Raw genomic sequence first — 7,244 nt, 5'->3', positions numbered from 1 at the left:
GAAGTGATTTAATCAAGTGATTAAACACAATGCTAGAAATCAGATTAAAAAGGGTTTGGAGGCAAACTTTAGGGTTTGGGAAAACCATTCAGGGTTTTGGTTTCAACCAAGCTTTTGGGGTTTCAAATGGATTCCAATCATTTAGGGTTTTGCTAGGGTTGAAACCCTCTTTGGTCTGGCACAATTTGGTTGAACAGATGAAACACAACTTTGCTTAGGTGGCATGATCTCACACCTTGATTCCTTCACAAATCTATCTAATGGTTTTTCTTTGTGTCAAGTATCTAATACCATTCACTAAGTGTGTCCAAATAAAACTTATCTATCCTAATTTGGACATTACACACTGTGATTTGAAAACACTGCAATGGGTGCGCTTATCGAAGTTACTATTCACTCCAAAAGAATACATATTAAACTTAGTACTAAAAAATTATAAATATTCATATTCACTTATAGTGAAAATCGTTTAACGAAATTCAACCCCGAAGTGCCCCTAAAAATAATTTCACAATTTTCAACAGATGTTTCGTCCGGAATTATGAAAATAAGTTATTGCGCCATAAAATCCTAAATAATCATCTGAGTCCAATGGTGTAGACCATAATACATTCTGACACTTCTAACTACCTCAAATAATTAAACTCATATTACTAGCGCCATAGTGAGTGATAACACTGACTATGTTGACAGACTAAAACCTATGCGATTGGTCGATTCGTAAAAACTTATGGGGTTTTCACGAGATTCCTAAAGTTAATAGAAATTCCACCAATGAATTTCTAGCGGGCTGTTACAATGGCACTTCGCAAAGTGATGGTTGACCTCCCTTACGTAGGCATAAGCCCTTGGCCAAAACCCTAAGGCCTCTTGGGGACTTGTGAATGTGGCTTTTGGCATCCCCCATGCGCATCTTCCCCTTCTTCCACTTTTACATCTAGGTTCATTGTATTTATGGGGTGGACTTGCATGTGTACCAAGTGACATGGGGGTGGATGAGTGGGGCGTGTTCCCTAAGTGTGTCGAACTCTTCATTCTCCACTCTTTCTTTGGCTTCTTCTAGAAGCCTTCATGCATGGTTGTCAAGTGGCAACCTTGTGCTTACCAAGAGTGTCTTTTCCCTAGGTTCCAAATGATGGGATTCCAAGGGAAAGCACCAAAATTGCCTTCCCTCTCCCAAATAAACGCCACTTAGCCCTAATCCCTAGTTAGGGTTTCGCCTAATTCCGTATTTGCCCCTCAATGGCCGATTACCACTTAGCCCCTTTTGGGCCTCACTTGGGCTTGGATGCCTAGGCTATTAGGCCCAAGCGATTCCTTCATGATTCTAGTACCTTCTTAACTTGTTAAAGCATTGGGCCAAAAATCTAATCAAGCTAAAATTAAAACAAAATAACAAGTGAAGATTTTTCCCAAACTTTTAGGTCGTCACAAGATTATAGAGTATGCATATGCCAAAATTCTATAACATCCTCACACAACATCTACCCATTCTACAACACTGTTTTAGAAGCTAGCCTACCTTACTGTCTTAGTATTATGGTGGTGCTGTGCTGCTCCTCTCTTTGTCTCCTTTGAAGTCACTTGCTTTCTTCGAAGAATCTGAATCTAAGGGCTCCCAAGTGTTTACAATTTCAAAAGTGAGATTTTGGCTTTTACCATAAGCCTTTTATAGCATAAGTTCATCAGGTGTCCTTCTGATGTCCATCCGACTCTAGATGTGATTGAATAGGAGTACTTAGTCTCGATCATCCCACTGCAGGATGACAAAAATAGACTGACAGGGCATGGTCCAAAAGTCTTTATGGCTTGCCTTAAGTCCAATCCTGAATCTCTCTTTGAGTGAGGATCTCCCACGTGGAGTTAGACCATACCTCTAGACTCAAACGATATGATTTGCCAAATCGTACTTTCTGTCAACCTACTCTGAATGTGACTTTTCAAATGGAGTGTGGGCTTATGCTTACGACACTGCTACATTCTGAGCGTTTACATCCAATCAAGTTCGTATGCCTATAAGGGTTTTGTCCTTGATCGTTGCTAGCCTTAAGCTAGTTTCTCACCTTTGTATGGAAGATGCCTTATTAGAACTACAAGCCTCTTCAACTCCTCATTCTCGCATGGGTGAGGGAAGATCATCTTTGCTTTACACTCAACAAGGAAGTGCTCTCTTCTTTGCTTTCCTTTTTGATCGTGGAGGGAGTATGCCCTCTTTCGCTGATGCGGTTCTCACAAGTAAGGTCAGCAATTACGTTCTTAGTGGTCATTATCAATATATTCATTGCACGAGATTGATATTAGCACTCATTTAATTTTATTCCAGAATCAAAGTAGACCACGAAATTCCTTTGTCCATAATGAGACCGAAAACTTTGAGAAAAAGCTAGTAATCATCTCCAACTATACAAGTCAAAATATCACATCTAATTAATTTTGAATAAAATTTATATAGGAGTACTAAGAAACTCATAACTCATGCACATATAATTTATTCATCAAGTATGAAAAAATCATAATTATTGCGCTAAGGCTCCACCCGAAGCCTCATTGGTAATTTGATGCATTATGTTAAGGTTCCTTTTATATGGCAGCAATAATAAAATTACATTCCCAATATTACATTTTCAAACAAAATCCTCCTAGAAATATTCTAGGAAAATAAAAATAAATAGGGGTGTCAAGTCACCGATATACTTATAAGCTACATCTTTCTCATCAAAATAAAAATAAATACATGTATTATACATGAGCACAAAAAATTACCAATGTCAACTCTATCAATTTTAATTAAAAAAATGCTAATGAACTCAAACATCCAATCAAAATGGCATGCATGATGGTTCAATGGATAGAGGACTCACATTCTCAACTAACGAGAAGGGTTTAATAGGCCATCAAATCTTATGACACATGTTGAATATATACATGCATTTAACAATAACAATTCAATATATGGATCCACAAATTTAAGTAAAACAAAACAATTTGTATAAAAATTCATGTAGTTACAGAAAAATGGACTTTAGAAAGTATATTAAGTATCCCAAAAATAAATCTTTAATATCATCAATTTTGAATCCTTTTACCTAAAAATAATTTTATAAAAAATATTCTCAGGGCTAGGATTAAACAACCAAATATAGGTATGGACTTAGTGGACAAACTCAGGCTCGCACTTGCAAAAGGTGTCAGAAAATGGCCACAGAAAACCTCCGCAAGCTTCTTCATGCGCCCCTACATGTGTGGGCTTTGTTTTCCACGAAGAAATAGCATTGTTCCTTTTACACTCATTGTCGCAGAGAGTGCATATCACCTTCGCTGTTCCAGACATTTTTTGGATGTCAAAACACAAATTTTCTTCATCCTAACGTGTATGTGTATCCATAACGTGGGGAAAAACAGATCAAAAAGTTCAAAGGTGGATCACAGTCTCTAGGACTGAGAGTGGGGCTTGCCAAAAAGTTACTGTTCATAATCTCTTCATTGGCATTTTTCTAGCTTTTCTCCATTTTGATCACTCATTTTCAATTGGCCATAACTTCCTCATTTTAAGTCGGAATCAAGCAGATGATATGTTAGTTTAAAGCTTATGGATCCATCTTTCTAACCATATAAAAATTATGTTCAGAAAGAAACATTTTTTGGGTTAAAATTAGGCTTAAAGTAACGGCCCCAACATAAATATTAAAATTAGGGTTTCAAATTTCTCTTTTTATATGCAACGAAATTCTACAAATTTAAGGGACATATTTATGACATTATAATGAACGTTTTCATTTAGAGAATTTGATCTTAATGATATCAAAGCATAGCCTCTAATGAAGAAAAAATCAAAACTCAAACACTAGAGGCATATTATCAAATTGCATACTTTTAAACTCATTCCAAAACATCAAAAAACATGTAATCATTTTCATAGAGGCAAAAACAAGCAATTTGGCTCTGATACCAATGTTATATAAGGTTAATTCAAATTACATCAAGAGAATGAAATTCCCATAAGCCCAGATCTTTGCTCTTCTTACAGCCCACATCAATTGTTGTGATTGTACCTCTACATCGCTTAGTTGGCTTCTAGAGTCTTCTAAAATAATTTCATACTTTAAGATCAAAAGTTTAAAATGGTTGCTCCAATAAATTGTAGAGAGTGAGAGAGAGGAGAGGCCCTTTTTTTTGTACGTTCACTTTTTCCTCACTCATAAAACTAACATATGTAAAATTCTAATTTAAAGAGTTTCCAGATGGGATGGTTAATTAACTTTCCTAAAAAGTTCATTATTGGAAAGTTCATTAATTGTCAGTAGTGGTGATATGAACCTACAGGAATGTAATCGTTTGAACCCACAATCAATTTGAAAACTCACTCAAGAAAGTTAAAATCAAGTCAATGGATGGAGAATCTAGACCCATTGAGAACTCGTTTCAAGAACCTAGATTATATTAAAATCTAGACCCATTAAAAAACCTGTCTCAAGAACTCAGATTACAAGGAGGAACGTGACAAAGGTTGTGATTTACCTTTGATAAGTTCAAAAGTTTAATCAAGAACAAGAGGAGTAAACTCAACTCACAATGAAAATTCAATATTGTCTAACCTTCAAATGAGGCTACAAAGAGTATTTAAACCAAAACCTAATTAAAAACCTAGGCAAAATAAAACTCCTTTTACCCAACATGCCCCTGGTTGAATAGTGCCGCGGCTACAGTAACTTCTTGAAACCCTAGTTCCTAAAAAGTAACGTTCCAAATAAGCCATTGGCCAAAATACAAGGCCTTCTCGAAAACTCTAGTTCATAAGAAATAAGACATGTGGACCAAACATCCTCAAGCCCACTTATTCTAAACTAATAAAATAAATCATTTAACCAAATTGGAAGCCTCCAATAACAATAAGCCCTATCTCTAAGTCATGTCTTCCACAGCTTGACTAAAGTGGATCAAAACTGGTTCTCCTTTTTTCAAGCCCATCTTGAGTGTTGGGCTCTTGCAAGCTTCATCCCAAGTGGATTGCACCAATCCTTGTATTGCTTCATTGATCTTCTTGGCTTGATCTTATAATTGGCCCATTTGAAACTTGCAAAGGATCTTTAAGAGTAGGCCCACCTTGGTTCCCATCAAATGGGGAGTTACAGCCGGTGGTGAGGAGTCAATTAACTGCTTATAACTTTCCCACCCATGTGGATACGACATGGATCATGAGATACCCATTTACTACAAATTTCAACACAAAGGGCTTGTGGTAGAGATTTAGAAGTAGTCTGACAAGCCCATTAGTCCATGGGATATTCAACATGCTCCATTCCAAACCCAGTGGACTTTGGAGTAGGTAAACTTTTTGGTTCAAGTTGGGTAAATTTTTTGTTTTGGGATTTGAAAAAGTTAAATTGTTTATTGTATTTTGTGTGAAAATTTGTGAAAGTTGTAATGATTAGATGGGATGAGATTAGATGCATTAAGAGACTCTCTCAATTCAAACAACCCATAAATGTTATAAAATTCATTACAATGTTTTAAAAAATAAAAATATTATAATAGTCTTTATGGTTTGCTTCTAAGACAAATTGTCTCAAAGGTTTAATTTTGGAGTTTTGTACTCAAACTTTTAGCTTCAATCAAATTAATTTTGTTGCCACTATTCCTTTAGTACAATTGTTAAAAGAAATAGTGGCGAAAGAATTCTGTACTCCTAGGTCTGATGCTCACATATAATTATTGTAGGACAAATATAACAGTACTTGAATTAGAGAAAATGAGTATTTAGGTGATAAAATAGATGAGACTTATCGCCAAAGAACTCGCAAGTGTTGGTCCAAATATAGGATGCAAAATGCAAGTCAGAACCATTAAACTAAATTGCCTACCACTATCTTGAGAACATGTAGCGACAACATTAACACATAGTAAAAATGATATTTCTACGATTTCACATTTAAAACACTCAGCGATAGCTCAGAATTATGTGGAGAAGAATAGAAGGATCATCCAGCAACCTAAGGATAACTTAGCTTCAAATGCACCACCTGCCAAGAACAAAATCAATAGATTCAAGATAAAGATGACCAAGGAAACCAACAAGCGAGAAGAAAAACAATGTAGAGTGTTTCAGGTGCATGTAAAGAAAAAGCACATCTCAAAGTGAATTCTTTGAAGAATAATGACCCTATATGATGAAAAGAAATAGCAATGGTGAATATAATCTACAGCAACAAGACACCTCCAAAAGTAGATAACTATCCACAAAATGCTAAGAAAAGCTAGTTAGAGAATATAGAGTTTATATGGGCTGTTGGGAATAACTACATTTTAGTCGCGAGGAAAGAGCCGCAGGCAAGAAATGGAGGAACACACTAGCATAGTGGGCAAGGAAACAATAGTGGATGGTTAAAGGATTAAGCTACATCAAATACACTGTATGGGTTTAGGGATAAATTCAACTATTCGTATCCCTTTAATATCGGGATCAATCCATAAAGATAAACTCTAGAAAGGCATCACCAACATGGAAACCTAGTTGATTGTATCTCGACGAGATACAAATCTGTGGACATAAGTCCAAGCAAGATATTTGTGCCGAATGGATGCTATCAATGGCCAAATCATGCTCCAAATGCCAACATGCCAAATTGGGCTCTAAGAATCATACCTATGAAGAGGTTTCACCATAGTAGAGTACCTCAACCCTTATAAATAGTCTGCCAAGTACGTAGTATTGCTTCATAGATTCATCAGAGATTGAGAAAGCTTAACTCCTCCCTGACTTAAGCATCATAGACATCCCATGCTGCGAGTTTGGTGTTGTCTGTGGGATCGTAGTATTTATTTGTGAAGTGCTTTCTGGGTGCCTACAACTATATGCTCTAATACGGTCCATGCCCAGGAAGCGATTAAAATGGATGTTAGATGAGCAATAGATTGGAGAGGAGATTTATAGAGATGGAGGAGAAACCGAAGAAGACGACTATGGAGATGGAGCCCTTGCAAAGGGATAACAAGGCCTTAAAGCAAAGGGACAAAGGGTTTGAAGGGGGTGCATGCCAAGATCATTGCAAACAACTCAATAAGGAGTCTCAAAGTGAATGGGGGCCGACTTTGAGCAACCAAGAAGAAAAGAAGAGAATGCATGACAACCTACATAATCTTATGGACAAGTATGAGGAGATGGCAAAGTGAGGGGAAACGTCTTCATCGGTTGATAACCTGCTTAATAGCACCAATTGTGACACCCCCAAATTCTGCTTGGAATC

This window comes from Juglans regia, chromosome 9, assembly GCF_001411555.2.
Source record: "Juglans regia cultivar Chandler chromosome 9, Walnut 2.0, whole genome shotgun sequence".
Taxonomy (NCBI): Eukaryota; Viridiplantae; Streptophyta; class Magnoliopsida; order Fagales; family Juglandaceae; genus Juglans; species Juglans regia.
The sequence above is the reverse complement of the archived record's forward strand: the minus strand, read 5'-3'. Positions refer to the sequence as shown.